Source organism: Lichenostomus cassidix, chromosome 1 (assembly GCF_008360975.1).
Source record: "Lichenostomus cassidix isolate B80296 chromosome 1, HeHo_3.0, whole genome shotgun sequence".
Lineage (NCBI taxonomy): Eukaryota > Metazoa > Chordata > Aves > Passeriformes > Meliphagidae > Lichenostomus > Lichenostomus cassidix.
Window position 1 is genome coordinate 67,711,012 of NC_139479.1, and position 23,307 is coordinate 67,734,318.

Sequence of the window (23,307 nt, forward strand, 5' to 3'; positions counted from 1 at the left end):
TTGTGGCCATGGATGCCACCCACTAGACCAGGCTGCTCATAGACCTGGGATGTCCTCTGAGGACAAACCACTCAGCCCTGATTTTTTGCTGTGTCCATCACCATACCCACCAGCATCTCCCAGAGCCCACTGGAGCCATTACAGGCTGACAAAAGGGCAGCTGTGGCACCTGTAGGGCGAGCACAGCCTGTAGGGGTGACAGATGTGTTTGTGGAGGTGCTTCTCTGAAAGCTGATTTATTTTGGCAGGACTTTTACAGTAGCTGGCAGTGGTATCCAGCAGACCTGTGTCCAGACTCTGGTTAGAGACTGAGAAGGAAACTCCAGGGCCGGCAATGAGCTCCTGGAATCCTTTGGGGACCACCTGGCTAACCCTGCTTTGGCTGACCCTGCTCAAGCAGAGGACTTGGCTTTGGCAATCTCCAGAGGCGCCTTCCAACCTCAATCTGTCAGTGAGACTTATTTAAACCTCTGGCATAAAGCACAAATTGGATATTCAGGTATATATATTCAAGTATTCAATAAATTCTCAGCTTTGTATAGGAAATCTGGCTTTCAAATCCAACAGCACATTGAACCTTTACCAGACTGTAAGGCCAGAGTTTCACGAGAGTTTTAACAACCTAACAAACCAAAGAAGTATGAAGTGTGCCATGCGAGTCAGATGTTTCTATGCAACAACCATACGGTTGAAAGTTTCTCAAACAAAACCATTTGATGTCAGGACAGAGAGGAGCCAAGTCAGTGTGAATCAAGTTTTTAGAGTCAATTTTGTAAAATGCCAGAAGGAGTTACTTAGTGCCACCCAGTGTTGGCAGCTAGAAAAAGGAAGGTTAAATATGGTTACAACTGGGTGTAGCCCAGTGAAACAGGAAAAAAAAACAGCTCTTGCTTTCTGTATCAGAGGTGAGTAATGTCACAGAAGCTGGGCAGCACCAGCATTCAGGAGATAGGTCCCCCAGAGCTGAAATGAAGCTTAGCCATCTTGTTTAAAAAAAAAACCACCTGCTTTTTATATTCACTTTTCAAAGCAGGTAATCAATTTGAGATGCAGATGGCCTCTTTTGTCACAAGACTCCCCTAGTCTGGCATCCATCTAGTGAGAAAGTTGCACTGACTTTTCTGGTTAGATGTTCAGGAATTTAGATGAGACACAACTATATAAAATGTGCCTCTTTCCTAGAATAGAGTACAGTTAAACATTACCCTTTCCCCCTTCCTGCCTTTGTCTCAGGTACTGCATATGACTTGCCTTTTCCTTGAAGCCTTTAAAATTATACAGGATCTCATGTAGATCAGGCAGGGAAATACTCTCCCAGTTATGATCTTTGGATGGCTGAATAATTGCATGCATGCTTTTGTCCTTCAAAGGACTATATCAAATCACAAAATGAGTTGCGTTGGGAAGGGCCCTTAAGATCATCCAGTTCCAATCCCCCTGCCATGGGCAAAGACACCTTTCATCATGCCAGGCTGCTCAGAGCCCCATCCAACCTGGCCTTGAAGACCTCCGTATAAAGTTGATTGAGTGTTATGGTGCCATGTAACAGACGTGGAAAGTGAGATGCCGAGCAGGCATTCCCATCCCTATCACAGCCCCATCCTAGGAGAGCTGGGGCCTTGCCAAGATGGGCAGGAGGAGATCTGGAGCCAAGAACCCAACTGGGAAAGAGAGGAAGGGGAAAGTAAGGCCCCGAGATACCTCAAATCCACCAGGTGTTAGCAGGGTGAGGGCACCCCACGCTGTGGCTTCACCTGTGGTGGCCATGACAGAGAAATCCTCCCTCTACCATTTTGGGCTCCTTCACTCTGCCCTCAAGTATTCTCATTGCCCAGAGAGAAAAAAAAAGACAACAGTTTTTTGAGTGGTTCTCGGCTGGTTCTTTATTTCATCCCTAGAAGATGAGGGCCAAGGAGAGACTGACACAGGGGTTTATCTCAGATTGATACAACAAAAAAGCAACAGTGAAGTGAAGGGTGGCTGCCCTCTGAAATGACTTATTTCCATGAGCTGCCATGCTGGTGATCCATGCTTCTGGTGGGAAGACAAGCATTTTTACTTTTTTCTCCTACCCATGGAGCCATCTATTTCCCTGTCACACAGCTTATCCCTTGGATTTGTGCTTGCTGACAAAAAGTCTCCTTTCTCACTTACCTTTCACTGACCTCTGGGAAACAGACCAGGCACTGTGGATACAGATCATGAGCAAAAAGCTCCTCTTCTGGGGCCAACACACTCAGGGTGGTTTTTTCCTTTCTCACCAGTCCTGTGAGGTTCCTGAAGGACCTCTGAGCTGGACTAGCTCTTCTGGTTTTTGTTGGAAGACCTCCATGGTCACTAATTGCATCTGCATGTCTCACCAGGGCCCTACATGTCCTAGGTGCTCTCCACAGCTGTAAGAATCTCAGTCTTCCTCCCAACAGAGCTCACAGTTTAAAACCCAAGGTGGGAAATCACTAATTCCTTCGACGGCTGCTAAGCCTTTGCCTCAGGAATTCATCAAAAAGAGAATTTTCTCTAAGAGGGCCACAGGACACAGTGTGCCCAGAAAAAGTTGGTAGAGGAAGCAGACGAGACAAATACAGCATTCATGAAAAAAATAGTATCAGTGTGTAACCCCCCAGTCAGGAAGGTTTACAAAGTAGCTTCACAATGAGAGACAGTGCCTGCTCCGAAGGTTTTACAGAAATCAAAACGAAAGACCAGGAAGGGAAACGGCAGAAGCAGGAGACCTGTGAGTCCCTGCCTTACACGGAGGAACTCTGCTCAGTTTGCAGGTCCGAGGCATTTTTAAGCCTATAAATAAACTGGGGACGTTAATGATGCCATTAATCTCCGCTGGCCGCCATCCCAGCTATTTTCAGTGGCGAGGTTACCTTGCCTCTCCCAGCAGAAGTAGGTCTCGAGGGGAGGGTCAGGCGAGCAGCGGGGACAGATGCCGTGTGCCCAGGGCCGGGGACACCGCCCTCGGCGGGAGGACACTGCCACCGTCCTTGGCAGCCCACCAGGAGGAGGTGTCCCAAGCGCCGGCAGCAGCCTGGAGGGAAACACACAAAAACAGACGTCAGACTTATAATAAGGGACGGGAAAAAGCCGAGTGCTGCCGGCTGCAGAGGGAGGCGAGTGACTGCTCCTGCCTGCAGGCCCTACGGCAGAGATGCCTTCTTCATCTCCTACGAGGAGATACGCCCTGCTGCTCGGGAGCAGCTGGGAGCCTGCTCCCCCACCTCTGTCTTTCCAAGGACAGAAAGTGGCAGAGCTCGGAGCTACAGAATAGAGGGAGTGCTTGGGAGGGGCAGGCCAGGGCACCGCACCATACAATTCTAGGGAAGGGAATGGCTGGGGTGCAGGTCCCTGCGGAGAACAAGGTCTGCCCTGAGACAGCTTCTTGCCCAACACACCAACAGTCAGTGCTTCCCTCACAGAAGGAGGGGGAGAAGAGCTCCCTCTCCTATCCACCCGGGGGAGAAGGAATATCATACACTTCCATGGCAACAGGTGCTTTTTCTCCTTCCTCCTGCAAGGAGAGAAGCCGCAGGACAGTCTCTGCTAGGGAGAAGAGCAGCCCAGCATTTGCCCTCAGCACTCACATCACACCCAGAGCTGGTTTGCCTGAGGGTGGGACAGCCCTGAGGTTCGTCTTACAAAGGTACCTCTAACAAATGCTTACCTCATCTTACAAAGTATACCATGCTTTTATTTTAGTATTTCTGTTACCATATGCCAGGAAAAAAATTATTCCTAACAGTAAATGACGTTCAGACTCACTGGAAATAGGTGTCTTTGGGAACCATGTCTGCACATTGCTTTCCTTTGGCCTGCCCCCTCAGATACCCAAGATGGTCACACACCACCATACAAGGTTAAAGAAATTAATATTCCTGTACCACCAGAAAATAACACTGGCCAGCTTTTTCTTTTCTATTCTGCAATAAACTCAAGATGTTGAGACATTCACCAAATAATATTACAAAAGAATTGTTTATGCTCTCGTCCCAGGTGACATTTGGCTACTGTAGCTATTAGGACTTATTCTCCTGAAGCATTCAGTCCAGTGGCACAGGACTCAGTTTCCCAATCTTCTAGCAAATACACACTGTTGTCTGTTCTTTGTGTTGCTTAGTGATGTTTCCTGAATTTTTAATATCTATAGTGGTCTGACTGCCACTTGCAGGTAATGTACCAACTACAAAGATTTAAGAGATATTTGGATGTTTTTCTCATCTTAATGTTATTTTGGGGCCAAAGGCAGCAAATTCTCTGTGGAAGATCCAGCCTACCTGACCTGGCTTGCAGCTCACAAACAGCACAACCTGTTCTCTCTCAGGAACTGCTAAGAAATGCATTTAATGTAATTGAGTTTTGCTATTTTTTCTCAACTACATCTAGTGGACACTCTGAAGGGACTACTGATGCTACAGCTTCTCTGCTGCAATTGCTCTCTGGTCTCTTTTAGGGATCATGCAGGCTACAACCATTTGAAGGTCTCTGGAGGCCTGGGTGGCTTGTGCATGGCATAAGGTGGCAAGGTTTAGTTCTGTCTACAGCCACTTTGGCAAGCAGCGACACACTTGGGTCCTGCACTGTGCGTTGGCTCTGTGAAGCAGAGCTATGGACTCACATGTTAGTGGCAATCTGAGACACCAACCCCAGTGACAATGGACAGGAAGTTTCTTTCCTATTTTAATGAGTCTATGCAGTGCTAAGCCATTGTTTTGCAAAGCTTTCACAAAGTTTGCTGTCTGATCCCTACTGCCTGTAACTTTGGGGAGCCCATCAGCCCCATCGCTGTCTCAAGATGCAGTTCTTCCAAACCTGCTGATGAAGAGCAGGAAGGAGAAGGCACTGCAGCAATTCTTTGGCTCCACAGAAGTGTCTGTTGGTCACATCCCCAGCAGCTTTGGCAGATGTGGTGCAGTTGTTATTAACTCCTGACCTCTACTTGAAGACTTTTTTGGGTAGTGGCCAGGATGAGAATTTTCTTTATCAATGGAATTTCATCAGCTGGGTTTGCTTACCATCCATTAGCTTGTCAAATTCAGAGATAATGCCATCTAAATATTATTGGTATAAACTGCAGCAACACCACTCTCAGTAGGAAAGTGGGGGGGAAAAGCCCTCAAAGTTATTCTGTGTCTGGAAAACAGCATGTGCAATAAGAAACCAGCTAGCAACTGCAATCTTGCACAAAACACAGATACTCCAGACAGGCTTAACATTCACCTTGACAAAGTAATCAGCTTGTCAAGCAAAGGAATTCATTGTGGCCAGAATGGTCATGGAAGGTAACTAATACTCTCCATCTGCAGCATCAGTCAAATAAGGATTTAAAATATTAAAAGAGAGGAGATCTGAAATGTTAGAGAAGAAAATATATACACAGGAGTGAAGACTCCTTCAGGCATGTGAAGGCCAAAAAATGGAAAATGAATGCTAGAAATATTTCATATTGACCCAAATAAGTAACAACCTCAAATGAAGTGGTTTAGGCTTTTTTCATATGGTAAAGCTATAGGCTAGCCAGGTCTCAGGCTGGTAATCTGCTCTTCCTAGAGCAAGGAAAAAAAAAGGCAGCTGTTTATCTTGGCTGTGAAAATGTCCTTGTCAGATGTTAGCTGAGGTCTCTCTGGGCAGTTCACTTACCTCCTCCCAGCCTCAGAGGAGACCCATAAACCACTGCCCCCCAAACACAATGCATCTGTGCATCCTGAGCAGTTAATCCTCCTCTTCTTAGGAGCACTGAGCTGCCCGAGTGATCTCAGAAGGCACAGACCTTCCTTCTCTATGCCTTAAAAACCTGCTAGAGAAAAATGTGACTGCTAGTAGCAGTGTCACTGGAAGACATTCCTGTAGTTCCCTGAAGCCTCACCCAAACAGAATCACTCAGTGGGGACAAGTTACATTAAAAGTGCCTTTCATGGCAATACCAGCTACAATAATTCCTTCTTGCTGACCCTGCTGTTCACCCACCCCAGAGAGCATGGCTCCTGCTGGCACAGCCCTTCCTGGCACCAGGAGGGAAGTGACAAGGATCAGCACCCAGAATGAGCCAGTCATAAACAAAATCCAGCAAAACCTTGTTGCTGCTTAGTAAAGTCACCAAACAAAGAAAAAACCCAACTCATGGAATTCCCTGCTTGGCACACCAATGCTGAGGCTGCTGCTCAGAGGTAGGAGGGAGCAGCTAGAGCAGGGGTGGGCATTGCTTACAAAGGTAAGCCTCAAGCTATGGCCAGTGTTTCCACATTTCCACAAGGATGGAGAGAAGGGTGACAGCGTCTCTGATTGGCAATAGCTGGAGTGAGGTGGAGCTGAGCCCTGCACCAAGGCTTGAGTGAACCCAGTGCATGCAACCCCTGGCAGCACTGGTGTCTCCAGTGAGGTCTGAGGACTCACACTGATCTGCACATTTAGGAGAGCAAGCAAAGTAGTGATTCATCAGATCAGTCATAGAAATGTGAATTTCTCTCCTGTTAATGTTGACAATTTACTCTTGTATTTGCCTGGGAAAATGGGCTCTGGTGCCTTTCCTCTGGGATGCTCAGATATGCAGCACTGGAAGCCCATTGTTGCCTTCTGTAGGACCAGGATGATGCTGTGCTGGCAGGCAAGAAAATGATGTGACTTCTCTGGATCTAAGTGAGTGCTGAGCAGGAAACAAGAACACTAGAAATGCCCCCAGCAACATAAATTTGGTACTCTATCACTGAAGCAGAAGAGTCTTCTCCTGCTGCTGCTCTGAGCGGACTGTGTTCACTGGTTTGGGTTTCTCAGAATCCTGGAGGAGACGTTAGCTGCTTGTGAGATTCAGTCTCTAATTAGGTCCCTGTAGTGGTGAGACTGCTTCCTTTATAATCACTCAGTGGGAACTGGTACTTTATCCTCTGTACTCAAATTTTTATGTCTTTCACCCTCATTTTCTCTCCAGTGCCTGGAGTCTCCAGTCCACTGGATGACAGCTGCAAAAGCCTCTGACATTCGCTTTAAGGATGATTCTTTTCAGTTGCCTCACATTTTCCTTTTGACAAGCTCTTCCAGTGATATTTACTGCAACTAATGAATTAACTCACAGCTGGACCACTTGCTTGCCTTTTCAATTCAGAGCTGTTTTAAATCTTGGTTAGCTGGTATGATTTGTAAATCTCATAGAACTGCTAAGTCCAAGCTGTCCTGTCTCACACTGTGATCAGGAGACAGTTCCCAGTCATGCAGAGCAGCAGTACACAGGCATTAGGCATTGAGGGGCACCCTACCTCTGCAGCAGGTAGCAAAACAGTATATTATCCAGAGAAAGTAGTTCAATTCACAAGAAAGTTATTTGGATAGCTGGAAAAAAAGTGTCTTACTATTTTAAGCATGTGTGAAAAAATATGCAATGCAACACATACTACATTTCACAAGCATCTTGCACAAGGGATATTACACAAACGCACCTTTCTCCACATTATTTTCCAGATCCTCTTTTCTGTTTCTAGCTTCGGAGCACATCCTGAGCAATGAACAGCAGCCTAACATTTCAAATTAGGATCCTTATTTGAGTTCCTACACAAAAGTAGTCTGATTTGAGTAGATTCTGCCCTTTCAAGTCCCAAGGCACTTACAGGGTCAGCAGGTGTTCAGCTGTCAGGTCATTTGTATTTTGGCAACCAACTGTGCATTTAGATGTCTGATTTTCAGTGATTTGAATTCCAATTCTAAAATTCTGGCCTGGAGATAAGCAGCAAACTGGTATTGGTAGCCCAGAGCCTGGGAACAGACTAGCCATGTAGTTGCCTAAGTTCAGGCTGAAAAGGCAGGCTGAAAAGGAATCTTTTCACTTATCAGAAGACTTAGAGAAAAACAGGAAGTTATTAATATCAGAGCCCAAACTGACTTGAGAGTCAAACAATATCAAACAGAAGGTGTCTCCCCTTTTTCCTGTTTATCTCTTGCAAGCTCAGAAGACAGGGGAGATGAAGAGGCAAAGAGTTTCTTAATTTGGTGCTACAAGGCAGTGAAATTGAACCAGCAGGCTGTACATCATTACAGTAAATATATGGCATCACTTTCCTCAAGTCTTTAAAGCTTTTGCCGTACTTTTAAACAAACAGAGAACCTATTTTGAAATGATGGGGTGGAACATGACAAAATAATGCAGTGCAATGGCATGCAGGAGTTTAGACAAAGTGAGCAATAAATGAAACTACAGGGGAGGTTAATAGGCTGCCTTGGTATAATTATCTTAAGAAAACACTGGAACTAAAGAACTTTCTCTTGAGAAAGTGTCATTTGATTTTTTAAATAACACAGGTCATTAGAACTACAGTTCCATGTCGTGTCTGCATGATGGTTTATCAAAGAAAGATCAAATTACTGGCAGGGTCCTGGGTGGAAGCTCCTGGGTAAAGGAAAAATACTGTACACAGCAGCTTACCACCAGACAATGCCGAAAAGATAAAAACTTGCTGGACTCGTAGCCCAGCTCCATCTCAACAGCACAGCACATACCAGACTGCATTTAGCTCTCTATTTTCTCTGCTGCCCACCACGGTATTTTCTTTCAAACAAGGACAATTTTAAAAATCGCCCTTTCTAAAAGGCAACTGGACACAGTCCCTCCTTTAAAGACAATATTGAGCAGGAAACCCTGCACTGAGAACAGCTAGCAAGGTCAAAAATGGAGTGCCAACCTGTTGGGATGTGGAGTCATCGGTTGTCTGCGCTCTTACGTGCTTTGTCATCCACTGTGGAGGTAACAGGGCCAGGAGCTGCCTCCTTGGCCTTCATATTTGCAGAGAATTTATGAAAAGACTCGTGTTGGGCAGACAAAAACTGGCACTGAGCAGGCAAAAAGTAAACCCCACGAATATTTATTTGTTTTGACTTATGATTGGGCAGGTCGTACTTCCTAGTGTAACTTGGCTGTTCTCTAAAAAAAAAAACACAAAACACTGTAAGTAGGTGTCAGCTCCCTGGGAAAGGTTTCCTTTCTTTTGGAGAAACAGGAGATTTCATGTGAGGACTTGTTCACTGGGTGCTTTCACTCTTTCAGTTATCTTGAAGTTTGGGCCTCTTTCTTTTCTTCCCATCCTATCTTGCTGAGCCACTCACAGCCACATGAAATAAATTCCTAGAAAGAGATCACTCCCACAGAGCCTAACACCTCTCAATTTACACTAGAAAAACACAGTTTGTACCTGCAGAAGATTAAAAAAATAGAGGTGCATCTTTTTTTCTGTCCTTGATAAGGTTTCAGTTGCAAACACAAGGCAAGACTCACGCTTTCCTTCCATCAAGGTTGCAGATGTCAAACTAAAAACATCACAAATTTCATTGCTGTCTAAAGGAGATCTGCTGTACATAACTTGCAAGAACTACTACCTCTGACAAGACTTGTTACCCACAGTACTGGTGTACACAGTGTAATCCTCAGGGGAAGGCCCAGCAGTCAGCTGTCCCCCAAAAAAGGCCTCTTTTCTTCACTCAGGCCACTTTAGGGGGTGCTGGGTAAAGAGGGGTACAACAAGCAGCTGCCAGGCTTCCAGACAGGTACTTTTGTGATCTCCTGAGCTCATGGATGAGGAGGAGGAGGAAGGGAGGAAGCACAGTATCAGATGAAATGGAACTAGACAAGACAAAAGAGTGGTTACTAGCAAAAGAAAAATAATTCTATAAATAAAGATATGAATAGTTTTCATGTTTAAGCAAGAAATGTGAGAGGTATGAAATGAAGCAGAATTAAGAGAAAGATTTCTGCAGAGTGAAGCAGAGAGATTTATAGCACTACATCAGTTCCCTGTGCAGCTCAGGTCAAACATTGCTTTGCATTTGAAGGTCACCTACACCAAGGGCTCGGAAGGATCCCCTTTGCTGTCCATTGCCTACAGTAAAAATGTAATGCAGACCAAACCACTTCAGGGTCTGATGGGACTCTCTCTCATACTGTACCTGATTTCCTCACAGGTATTAATCTCCTACACCTCAGGGGTATGGAAGCACGTTCTTCCTTAGAGAATGAGGGGAGAAAGGCAGAAGGATGGGAGCAGCTTACCCAAGGGAGTCGCTGGCAAGGCAGAAAACTGGATGCAGATCATCCAAGTCCCAAGCTAGCATCTGAACTTCCAGACACACCCTCTTCTCGTCCAAAATGTGAGAAAAGAAGAAACAAAACCACACCACAGTGGTATGAGTCATTTGAGAGTCCTGGCTGCAACCTCCCACACAGCGATCACCACACAATCCTGGCTCCTTTCACCACTACCATCTTACCTTTCCTTCTCAGGCTTTCTGTTGCATTCTGACATAAACTGGGAGCTGCCTGAGGCAGAAGCTGTTTAAGTTTCCCCTTTATTTTGCATGTAGCATGAAGTATCATGGGTTATCTCACAAGTTGTGAATCTGAATTTTTTGAGAGAGAGTCAAATTACTTAATGTCACTTGGGTCTGCCTTCTGAAGCTTTTCCACACCTAGGAGCAGCTGGCAGAAGCAGTGGAAGTGAGCAAGAGCCATCTGTGCATATCTCTCAGGTTTTACCATTTCTGCTCATTCTGAGATTTTTGGTATCAGGGCAATTATTTAGGCTGCAGGAGATAGCTATTGAGGGCAACAAGGATCTGGCTAGTGAGTCTGTCCTTAGGCCAGGCAAACTGAAAGGGTGGGCATGCAGCAGAGGCCGCTTTGTAGGAATTGCTGTGAAGGATTTATGCAATTGACTATGTGTTCCTGTTCCACTATTAACTATTCCTATGTGTGTCCTCTCTCACTGCCCTTCAAAGCTTTGCTCTGAATGTAGAGATGCATGCTGTTCCTGAGGAGCCTTGGGAGAGAATGTAGACAGCATAGATTTGCTTCAAAGCAGACCTTCAAACATCTGTTTGCACTTATAGCACGAATATTCAGCACACTACAGCACATAGCTGCCTGTAGCTTCAAGGCAAACACAAATGCTAAGAGGTATTAAACACTCATGAATATAAACAAGCTAGCCTGGAGCAGCTTATCAGTTAGGCGGTAATGGGTGGGGAAAGGCTCATTGTATATTTAAGGCCCAGGCATTTTCCCACTGATTTTTGCCATATTAGTCATGGGCATGGGAGAGGAAAACTTTCATGTGTTTTAGCTGGGAAATATTGCTCAGGTGAGTCAGTCCTAACTCTCTCCTGCTGTGGTTCCTGCTTGCTGCTGCACCAGGGTGCAAGGGCAGTCTCTGGCCAGACCCCCTCTGAGCCAGGAGAGGAAAGAGACAAACGCACATGCCAGCTCCATTCCTGACAGCTGGACCACCACTACAGCAGGTTACCCCTGTAGCAGAACAGAGGTTCTAGCTGAAAGATAAAGGACTTCTCTGACAGCAGAGCCATGCTAGCTGGCCACACAGGAGCATCAGGGGAAAGCTCTGGCCCCAGATTATTGTTTGGTTGGAAACAAATGAGCAGATGAAGACACTGTCACCTGCTGTTGCTTGATACCACACTACCATCACAGGCTAGAGTGGCAATGAGACACAATGACACTTTTACCATTACCTGAGAGATAGGTATCATGATTAATCTGATAGAAGTTGGTGGTGTTTCAGTCACCTCCACATCTTGAGCTAAGTAAGAAGAAAATTTGGCTGGCTTGAAGTCCCTATAACATTTTGTATTAAGATCAGAAGACTGTCAGTTCTAGTGTAAAGAAGGGGACAGAAACATGGGGCAGAACTGTTCTAGGTGGGCATAAACCATTAAGGGCAACATCTCAGTATCTCTAGTTCACAGTCTTCTGTTTAGTTTAATCCCACTTCCTTGAAAATTTCAACTCGATGCCATTTGGAGTGGCTCTACCCTGAGTATATGTTGTCTTCTGCCAACTCCACTGCAGGGACTGTAATCTTTGCCAGCAGAGCAGTAAAAAGCAGCTGGGTGGGTCAGCTCTTCAGTCACCTCACCATCATTTGTTAGAGCTCATTTGTCAGAGTCCTAAATCACAACACAAACACTAGAAATCATCCCAAAATGGATATGACTAGACCACAAGACCTGAAAATTCTCTAAAAACGTACAATCTAGCTCAATTAATAGTAACTTCCTCAGGAGAGACAATTTTGGGTTCTCCAAGCCAAACAGTGTAGAAAAGCATTTAACACCAATATTTTTGGCAGTACAGTAACATGCCTGTATATTACACAGTACTTACTACAAGGGCAGAAGCTTCCAATATAGATCCACATTCACTTTTGCATTTCTGGAGGTGAAGAGGGGTTTTCAATCATGTTGAGCTAATGCAACTGAGCCAACAGGAATTAAAGCTATGCCCTTTCCTGCCTGTTGAGACATGGTGAAAGAAAGCAGCTACCTTAAATCAAAGGGTCCAGATTCAGGGAGGTACTCCAGCTAGAAATCAGAAGGCAGTTTACAGATACTTTGATAACTTGAGCTTTTATCATTCCACGGGCCCCCAAGATCAGTTGGTGAGGGCTGAGTGAGTTTCCTCATATGGTATTTGAAGGCAATCTACATTTGCTTCCCACAGGCAAGCCCAGGCAGCTAGAGCTTGTTATAAAAAGAGGAGATTAAACGCAAGTTTTGTAGCACTACTGTATGAAAAGATACAATCGGTTCTATCATTAGAAGCTTAGGAGTTAGGTTTTTAAATCTGATGTAGGCACCTTTGAAGCACCAGTTTTGTCAAGAATATCCCATGCTTTGTCCTATCTTGAAAACTGAATTGTTTAGCTATTAAAAGAGATTAATGTAATCTCTGTGTCTATGAAATTGGATTTTGAAACTGTTTGCTTACTGTACTATCTCCAGTGCAGTGAATGAGACCTCTGCTGCTTTTCACATTGCTATAATTACAGGTCACACCTTGTTTGAGCCCAGCGTGTGCTGGCATCGTCAGCAGGACAAAGAGCCTGGCAGACTACAGGAGGAGTCACGTAGCTGGCAGGGAGAGGGAAGCCTCTGTTCTGCAGAGGCCACTAGTGACGTACCATGTTGCTTTGGACCCCTCAGTGTGAGCAGGGCCAGTTAGAGGGGTACTGAGATGGCTGGGGCAGAGTGTATGAGCTGACAGCAGAGGCTGAGGCAGCTGGGTGGGTTTAGTCCAGGGACAGAGAGGTGGAGGTGTGATCCAGCAGGAGCCTATTGCAAATCACACCTCCCTCAAGAGAAGACTGACAGACACCAATCCCTCCTGCAAGCAACAGGTAGACAAATGAAGGGCAACAAACCCAGGGTGGAGCTTGGGAGAAGAGAATGGATATAAAAGAAAAACATGTCCCAGAGAAGGGAGACTCTCCACTCTCCATCCTTGGAGGCTTTCAAGGCTTGGCTAGACAATGCCAAAGCTGACCTGACTTAGAGTGATAGTCCTGTGCTAAGCAGGAGCCTGGATGACCTTGGGCCTTCAGAGGACTCATCCAACCAACTGTGTTGCTTTGCTTTTCCTAGTGAAGGAAATGAACACTCTTCAGCTCCATGGATATGTGTCTTTTTATGCTAACTAAGGAGCTGGTCCTGCAGTCTTTCTTCCAAGAAGTTAACAGTAAAGGCTGAGGAGCCCTAGCCTTCTCCACCATGTTACCTCCTTCTCCCACAGCCAGCACTGTGTTGTGCCCTCCTCCAGTCTCCACTTTGCTGCAGAAACATGGCTTGTGGTCCTGTGAACATGGTCTAGCCATGAGTGTTTAAAGTCCAGTTGCTTCACTCAGGATTGAATGGTAGAAGAAGAGATATTCCAGGGCAGGAGGGAATTGCTGCTGGGATTTCTGCTTGTCATCAACTAACCCAGACTACATCTCCTTGCAGCAGATTCTGTTCACTTGAGGATCCTGGCATAGTTACTTTACTGCTGCTTCCATCCAAGCACACCACAGACACTCCAGCAGGCTCCTTTTCTGCTAACAGGAGTATGAAGCATCTTCTGGCCACCTGAAGCAACTTCTCTCTCTAGCCAGCAATCCACAACTCCGTGCCCCAATCTTCGCAATGTTTGCTAGCCCTTTGCATCCTCTGGATGTCCTCTTCCAAATTCCCATCTCTTGGGAAAAGGGGAGTTATTTTCTGAGGTTTTATTTACTCATCATGGCAGACAAACTTCTGACAAGCCATGGGTAGTGGGTAAAAATAAAAACATAGGGTTTTAAAATGGTCATTCTTTCCTTTTTGCCACAGATGAAAAATATAACTTGCTTTCTCTTTCCCAGAAGTAATCTTCAATGCAGTGGCTTGAGAACGCCCCTGGCAGTTGCAAGGTTCTCGTTAATGACCAGGGCAGGGAATGATTTGGTGCTCTGATACAGGGAGAAGAGCAGAAGAGAAAGCAGTCAAATGAGTGGATGCCTGTAGTTGTTATGCTTCTCCTGATGCACCTGGCAGAGACTGCAGAAATGGCTGTGTGACTAATGGAAGTGCTTGTGTAATATGGGGATCCCCATACCCCAAAACACTGCAGGCACAGACTGTGTCATCACCAGCAGCAAGCTGGCCAACACTGGTGGAAGGGACAAAGAACCAGCATCTGTGTCCTCTGCTCTCAGACATAAAAGAAATATTTTGTATTTCTCTTTCTTTTGGACTTTGTAAACAGTTCTAGAGACTATTTATATACAACTTGTTTTGTCCAGTTGGATACATCTGGGTTACTTGCTTTGTCTGTTCTCTTCAGTTTTAAGCACCTCCTCACTAATTGCTGCTTCTTTGACCAAGCTTTACTTTTGCCTTCTGAATTCCATAATGAATCAACAGCATACACATACACAGCTCCAATACCACCCTCAATGCCTCCTAGGGCTCTGAGATGCCCTCAAGGCCAGATCCAAACCTCTAACTGAAGATATGGCACAAAAGTGCTGCCTCAGGGATTCTCTCCACCCACGAGTGTTCTGGCAGCCGAGTGCCTGTGCTAGCCTTTTCACCCCAAACTGTATTCAGCCCACAATGACTTGCTCCCAGCAGCTCCGTTAGTTCTCCTCACCTGGCAGGCAGCAGCCCCACAACCTCTGCTCATGTGCCAGGTACAAACAGGGCCAGTCATCCTGGGGAGCTCCTCAGCAGCAGTATTGTGGTACTAGGATGAACCTAATTAAAACAAATTGAATGGAGACAGAAGCAAAGGCAAAGATGGCATCACAGTTACAGTTACCTCAGTTACAGTTCCCTCAGAGCTGCACTAGCACCAAACACTGGACCTTGCTGAAATGTGCTGCCACTAGAAAGTCCACCTGCATTGTACCACATTTTCAAGTTTCAGGGAGACTGGCACAAGGTCTACTTATGTGGGGCTGTATGCATTGTCTGAAGCTGGAGGAGTACCCAGTAAGTGCTAGAAACAGACATTTTATATGTACACACAACTTTACATGGTCTTATTGATATCTGAACATTTGCAACTGCTCAAAAGATAAAACAGTTCTGACCTACCTAAAGAGAGAGTCTTGGGTATTGATTTTAAAGGCACGTGCATAGGCCAGAATGCAGCAATAGAATAATTTATGTTGGAAAAGAGTTATAAGAACATTGAGTCCAACTATTAGCCCAGCAGCACCAAGTCCACCACTAAACCATGTCCCTCAGTGCCACACCTACATGTCTCTTAAATACCTCCAGGGATAGTACTCCACTGCTTCCCTGGTCAGTCTGTTCCAGTGCTTGACAAATGCTTCAGTGAAAAAATTTTCCTAAGATTCAGTGCAAAGATCTGTTTCTCCTTCTGAGACAGGTATGCTCCATCTGTCACCAGCAGCCCTGTCACCTGCTGCCATGTAAACTGATCCATGATCAAAACCACCCAAATTTTGTGGGTGACGCTAGGCTCAAAGCCAGGTATCTACTGGCTATTCCTACTTCTTTCCTCATCATTCCCTGCAATTGGAAGGATAAGAGAGAACACTGCCTGTGGTCCTGATCCCTTAACCAGTTGTCCCAAAGCCCTGAAGTCTTTCCCGATTGCCCTTGGATTTCTTGATGCAATTTCATTGCTGCCTACCTGAAAATCAATAATGGAGAATAATCTGAGGGCTGTATACAGGAAGAAGCTTTCTCTTCTCTTCTTTTACCCAGGCCCCAGGGAGGCAGCAGACTTCCCTAAAAAGTGGTTTCAGCCAGCATATTGGGCCTTCTGCTCCCTTCAGAAGGGAATTTCCCATGGCAGTGATCTGTCTTTTCTCCATGGAAGCAGTCTTGACACAGGCTGACTTAACCTCAGTGACAGCTCCATGCAAGATGAGCCACTGTCCTCACTATTGCTCAGTTCCACTTGCAGAGCTTTGTACCCACATCTGCTCATGGCTCTACATGATCCTGCCTGTATCCATCCACTTTTTCTTGCAGTCAACTGCTTTGGAGCATGTATGTCTTGCTCCTTGTTGAGAGTCCGATGTAGCATGATCCTGGTTATAAGCATTGGCTCTCAGGAGCTGTGACATAATACCTGGTTATATTGTTAATAAAAGCCAACCATGTATCTATGGAATTATTAGTTCATGTTGCTCTCTCTTTGGCTAGTGTAGCATAGCTAGGTTATAAAGACAGGTTTGCATTGATAAGGTTTCCAGAACAGAGTTAGATTATATTTGCCATCAGCAATGTGTTGCTAAAAGTATAAACTGAAAACTCACCTAGTCACCAACCTGCAACATTGCCTGAGCACCAGACAACACGGAAAAGTTCTTGACTCTGGCCCAGTAGGGCTGCCACTTAGATATTTTTGAAATTTAATTAAGCAAATGTCATCATTCCTAACAAAAAACATCTTGTGGTGAGCATGCTTTTGAGTGCTCAAAGCAAAGCAGAAAGGAGCACTGGAACCCTGAGGAGTTAGGAATTATTCCCATATTAGGTACTATTTCCACAATAAACTGCATTCCCAGTTTATCCATTTTCATGATGCCAATTTATTGTATTTATGTACTAGGGATGTGTGTTTAGATTAAAACCTCATTTCTGTAGGTGCTACGTGAACAAGTTGTGAGACAGTCCCTGCTCCTGCAGACTCCAATGTACTGCCACAGTGACCTGGAAGCAGAGGATAAAGGACATAGCCAGTGGGGAGAATTTGCAAATTGATGTGTCCAGCAAAAAAGCACATTTGTCAGAGTAGGAAAAATTTTGCTTTTCAGGAGAAAAATTGTACAGCATTAACATGGGCTATGCAGACATGTCATTTATATTTAAGGGTGGGTGTAGTGCTTATGAAATGAGACAAATAAAAAGTCTGAGAAATTTCAGTCTTCTTCTTCTAGAGAACAAATGTATCAGGTACTTCCACAGTGATCTGCCAAGCCTAAATTTAAAAGGATCTGGGAAGAAGAGGGCTCTGTACCCATCGAAACTTTCTCTCTGTGTTCCCGCTTCCATCAACAACACGATCTTCACCACTGCCATCTCCCCATCCTTGGAAAAAGGGCTAAGAGAACTAATACTTGCAGACCTCAGATGTAAATCCAGTAAATCCACCCACTGTCTGCAATGATTTATAACAGCAACCTGTATTTTCCAAAGAGATCTTGGCATGGAGGAGCCTAAGTGTAATTGTAAATGTGTGGCTGTCTCAGGTAAATGAGTCTGTTTTGAAAACAGGGCTCAACCATGTAGCTAGAAAGCCATGAAGGACTTCAGGATATATCTCCACTGCACCAAGTGAAGGTGGTCTGCAGAGCCCAAGGTGCCCCCAGGGCTAGAATCAGCGTAGCCAGGTTGGCCATGGCCTGGCTGAACAAGCTTTGCTCTTTTGCTGCCATGTAACCCAGTGCTAATACAGATATACTCCCATTCCTACCCTCACAACACCCCTGCATGGCATTGCACAGCAGCACATGGTGATACCAGCTGGGAGCAGCTGCTGTGGGTGGGGGGTGGACACATCTGCAAGTGCTCATGTCCCTCTGTCAATGCTGGGACCTTGGTCACTCCTCACTTCTCAGAGATGGCCTCAGTATCTGTTTCATAGGAGCTGGCAGGACCCAAGGGGCAGGTGGGGCACCCAAAATAGCTTTAAATCCAGTGAGGAGACAAAGGCAGCTGAGAGACGGAGCAGTGGTGAGACCAGACACTGGAATCGGAAGGTATAGGCAGCAGATTATGAATGAAGAGGCTTGTTTAAGTGTCTTGGTAATGTGGCAGTGAGAAACCTTGTTATTACTGCTTTCAGCAAAGAGTGCATATGTAGCATGGTACTGTGAAATGTTGAAATCTTTGTACACAAATATAGTCAGGAGAAGAAAAAAAGGAAAACTTGGCCATATTTCTAAATATACTCTTCTTCTGAAAATAATGTTGACACAGCCAGAACAGGCCTGCTATATTCAATTCTCATGGACATGTCCTCATACCTGGCTTAATAATCATAATGAACTATGACGGGAAGGTAAATAGTCTTCATTCCACATCTCTGAGGATAATAGTAAGAAGGAAGAGATTTCAAACGTTGGTAATGACTTGTAGAGAAGCACATTGCTTTAAACATTGACTACATGCCAAGAAATACCCCTCAAGGCTGCAATCATAAACAGTTTTTGGCTCTGTGCTGTGAACAGAAACTTTGTTTGATCAACAGAGTTATTGCAACAGACTTGCTGTTGAGAGTCTGGAAGCTCATCTCTAATGTGGCACTGCAGCTAAAGTTCCTGCATGGCAAAGCTCGGGGCTCATGAAATGTAGCTCTGGCTCACAGCTTCAGGTTAAATGTGATGACTGAGGAGAGTCTTAATGCTTTTCTCTTGGCTGGCATAGAAGTCTGTGTAACTTTTCATGGGGAAATGAGAGAGATCTGAGACTGGCAAAAGTACTCTTCTCTGTTTTTCTGAGTGGTTGTTGAGTTGGGAAAATGAAATCAGCTGAACTGGTTTGTGTGAAGAGCTTCAGCCTATTGCCCTCAGCAGCTGAACAAGTACTGGGGCAATCCCTGACCTATAGGCCTTGCCAGGCTAAGAAGAAAATAAGTGTGTGTGGGCAGCCCTCTTGGCCAGAAAAAACACCCACCTGCCAGAGAATACTGGGCAGGGAGAAAAGGAAGGAACTGAAAATGATTTTTCAGCAGAGTATCTCAGAAAATGACAGACCACCTCAATATATTTCAGACTTTTTTTTTTTTTAATGAGAAAAGTAGACATTTTAGTTGACATCTGGAAAACTGAAGATCTATCATTCCTATAAATATCTGCCATTGGAAATGTGCTTCCTGCTGGCATCACTAAGGAAAAAAAAAGAGTTTTGAGAAGAGAGGTGGTTGTTAATAGCAGAAAGTAATTTTCAACAAGAAACAAGAAGCTATACTGATCTGAGAAGACCAAAATATGATACTGCATACTCCTGAATACCACACGTTGAACCCTATCCAACTAATTGCTTAGGGACCTATGGATAACTGGCTGATGGTTTGGTGATCCAGTAAAAGAGAAGATTCTCAAAGCATGGGAATAAAATTTAAAAAAATAAATAACAGGTTCCTCTTCAGCAAAAAGAAACAAGTGGTGCACAAAAACCTCAACCTGTGTCAGAGACACAAGAGCTCTGATGCAAACCAGATGTGCACTGCCTAAGATCTTTGGGAGAGAAGAAGGAATTTCAGACTAGCATGAATAGAATAGCATGCCATAGGAGAGAGCCATAGAAGGAGTTTAGAGCCCAGAGAAGCAACTGGGTGCTCACACAGGCCATGACCAAAAGGGCCAGAATACAGAAAAACTAAACAAGCTAGAAATAGACGTATTTTGGGGGTATGATGTAGGCTGACTGACACCCAAACACTGAAACAGCTTGCCCATAGAAGCGGATGTCCCATCACCGGAAATGTTAAAAGTCAGGTTGGATGATGCAGTGAAAGATGTTCCTGTCCATAGCAGTAGAGGTGGACCAGATGATCTTTGAAGGTCTCTTCCAACCCAAACAAAATTATCATTTTTATGATTTCTCACTTCAGCACAGAAAGCCTAACATTTTCTGGTTCTGACAGTCTGAACTTCCATTAAAAAGAATGTGCTTTTTCCAAATATCATTTTTTTTCAAACAGAAGAGCACTAACATCATTATTTTTTTACCAAAGAATGGGGGAACTCAGGGAGTTTGCCATGAGTTTTAGAGATTGTGACTTTCTTATTCAAATCCAGGCAATACAAAAAGAGGGCATGATAAATTGTCATGTTCAAAGATTTACCTTTCCAACAAGAGGGAAGATAAGTGGCAAAGTACAGAAGATGGGAAGCACTGGGGGAGGGGAAAAGCAAGCATGTGTCCAGTGTTGCCTTCAGGCTTTATGTTTGACAGAAATAAAATAACAAGAAACAAACAACAACTATTTTCCTATAGGAAAAGAGAATATTTTTCTGTGTGGGGGAGATTCTATGACTGTTACACCTGATTCCTACTTCAAAACCCATGCAGTGTCTCCACTGCATGGCTGCAGGTAGAAACATCTACAGCAATTTAACACCAGTGAGTCCTGAGGAAAAAGTGGAGGTGAAACCCCAGGCTGCAGGAACAACTGTGTGAGCAGTTAAAGCCCATGAGGAATGTTGTACCTACTACTGTGAACAAAAAGCTCATCTGTAATTAAAAGCAAATCCCAAGATGAATGTGTTGCATCAACTGGAAGCACACATGGATTTGGGGCAAACTGGGGAGATCTCTAATGTTAACACTCGTATCTTGTGTCGCCTGCCTCAATATACCAGAGAGGTGTCTAAACACCGTCCTGTGCCATGTGCTCTGGGATGGCCCTGCTTGAGCAGGGAGGTTGGCCCAGATGACCCACTGTGGTCTATTCCAACCTCTCCCATCCTGCGATTCTGTGATCCTGTGGTACTCAGGAATTACCACTGAGGTAGACACAGGCATTTCACACCCCTGTGCTTCCTCGGCAGGATGCTGAGGACAAGTGGTGCAGCACTGGTTCCCACACATGCGTCTGTGTAACCTTGGACTCGTGGCTGGACTCCAGGTTTGTAAATACAACACCTGAGCTCAGGTGCTGGCCTGGTCCCTGGCCAACTCTAGCAGCAGAGAGCTGCATAGGTGTCTCAAAGTCTTTCTCAAAGGCAGTCACTGATGCAGAGGCTCCCCTCATTATCCACAGGAGCTACTGAGACCTGAGAAGTGCTGCAAGGTGGCCCAATGCATTGCACACTGGTGACAGAGAGACACCACAAGCAGGGCCATGGTTATTTCTACTCCCTCAGGAAAAGGGTGTCCCCATGCTTTCCTTACACTGGCTCTGCATGGCCCCCTCAATCCCTCAGAGTTCCTGCCTGCCAAGGATGGAAAGGGGCCTGATGACAACACAATGGCTCCCTAGCATGGGTAACATTTGATTGTTCAGGAGAGCTGGGAGCAAAAACCAGGCTTGAAGCAAACAGCCTCATCCTATCCAGCCACACAACATGACTCAACAGATCCACACAGGCAGGGCTGTGCAGGCTGTGAGCGGAAACCAAACACAGAGCATGCAGTGGGCTGGCAAGCTGGGCCTTTTTTCTTTTTTCTTCTTTTTTTTTTTTTTTCTTTGTGGAGTCTTATCCTTCTCTTGTATTTAAGCAACACTTCCAAGAGGAAGAAAGGCTGGAAGAAACTACAGCTTCATCACAGGGGCCTCTCACTAAGGTCTGCAGTGCAGCTAAGAGGGATTTTGCCTGTTTTCCTAAAAATGTGCACAACTGGTGCCTTTGCAAAAGGACGGAGAGGAGGAGCCACATGTGCAGGGAGAAGGCTGATATATGCAGGATAGCCTGTGGCAGAGAGAAGCTCCTCAGCTTGTGTAACTTGCCAGGGTAGAGAATTGCTCTGACAAGTTACACAGGCTTCTACAGCAGCTATGAATTTGATCCTATAAAAAAACAAGTATCAACAACTTAATCACATGCCTGGGTCACATGGAAGCAAGGACAACAGGCAGGAGCAAATGCTGACTTTTTTTCTCTGGTTCTTTTGAGTTTGTTTTTTAACATGAAGTGGGAGTGAGGAGTGAGATTTGGGTGGGGCTTTCTACTATTCACTGGGAGGAAATAGAACGTGTTTGCAACAGCTCCTGCCTTGTTTTGCTCTCCCTCAAGAGCACGGGGCTCTGCCGGCTCTGCCGGGCTGGTAATAACGCAGTTTTTCCAGGACTCGGAGACCCCAGGTTGTTCTGCAGCCCAGAGGAGCCCTGATACTGTCTCACTAGGACTCATCGACTGAGCTGAGCTGGCGTGGGCTAAGGGCAGGAGCTTTGGCGGAGTGCCTGGCACAGCCGTGAGCGGCTGGCAGCAGCGCTTGGCAGCGCTGTCTTTGGAACAAGATGACGGTATCCAGAGTGGGCGATGTCAGGATCGCGGCCTGGGGAGGGACGCGGGGAGGAGGCTGTGCAGGGCAGCTGAGTCATGAGGATCAGCGCGCCTGTGCAGCGGGGCAGCTCTCCGGACCTGGCTGCGGCCGGGAACACGGGCCTGGTGAGGCGGCACACAGCTCCCAGGGCTCCCATCAACACCTGCCCCTTCCCAGCAGCGCTAGGAAAGCAATCCTGGCTGGCAGGCGTGTGCCGCAGGCAGGCAGGCCTCTCTGGAGACAGGCCTCTCTCTCACACACAGCTCTGCCTCATACCCAGACACCGCCTGGGCCGATTTTACTGGGCACTGGGGGTTATTTTTTCTCCAAAGACACATGTCAAAATCATCTTGTCTGAAAGTGTCTCAAAGTGAAACAGTTTGTTTTAACTCACAGAAACCACTGGGTTTCATACTGTTCTGTCTCCACCTCTCTTCAGAGACCCCAGAGACTCAAATCAACCAACAAACCACTTTTTTTTCCTTTACAGTTTTCAAATGAAAATCCTGTCTTTTCTTTACCTACTTCTGTCATGCAATATCTAGTTACAGATCTGCAGGTCTCACACTTGTGGTCCCTTTCCAACAATCCTGTTCCCATTGGGAACAGATTATTGCAATAGGCCAAAGTAACAGCAGGTGGGTCAATGGTCTACCCGCGCCATCCATCTCAGGGAGCGCAGCAAAACAGCTTTCCCAAAGCTTTGCTGTCTTACTCCATGAGGGCTTTATGTAGGTGCAGCTATTTTGGCAAAGCTTTACCGATGAATCTCGTGTGCACGTATGTAAAACAGCCCAAGGGTGCCTACCTGATGCTGAGAGAGCTGCATGGAGCCAGGCTTCTGCCTCCTCACACTGCTGCTCATGCAGCTCGACCAGCAACCGGCTGTGGGACATGCTTGGCTCAGTTCTTTCCTTCTAACTCCTCTGGTACAATTAAAGCAGCATAGACTCAAGTGTGGCTGCAGTGATGCTGCTATAAAAATACAGGAAGGGAAACTAGGTTTAACAGAGCATGACCCTTCATACTTGCATAACTGTTCACACTGGT

The 23,307-nt window shown here is 45.6% G+C and overlaps 1 long non-coding RNA gene across 3 annotated transcripts in view; it reads right to left on the reverse strand.

Moving 5' to 3' along the window:
- Positions 1-1,862: 1,862 nt before the first annotated feature.
- LOC146444829 (uncharacterized) overlaps positions 1,863-23,307 on the reverse strand; it is a 55,749-nt gene continuing 34,304 nt past the window's right edge. Inside the window, exons 3-6 of one of the 3 annotated variants that reach the window (XR_014852610.1) lie at positions 14,939-15,042; positions 12,158-12,285; positions 10,031-10,113; positions 1,863-3,037 (exon numbers count right to left, since the gene is read on the reverse strand). This is a non-coding gene — a long non-coding RNA (uncharacterized LOC146444829). The remainder of the gene's footprint in view (positions 3,038-10,030; positions 10,114-12,157; positions 12,286-14,938; positions 15,043-23,307) is intronic. The other 2 variants (XR_014852608.1, XR_014852609.1) reach the window with 2 other exon arrangements.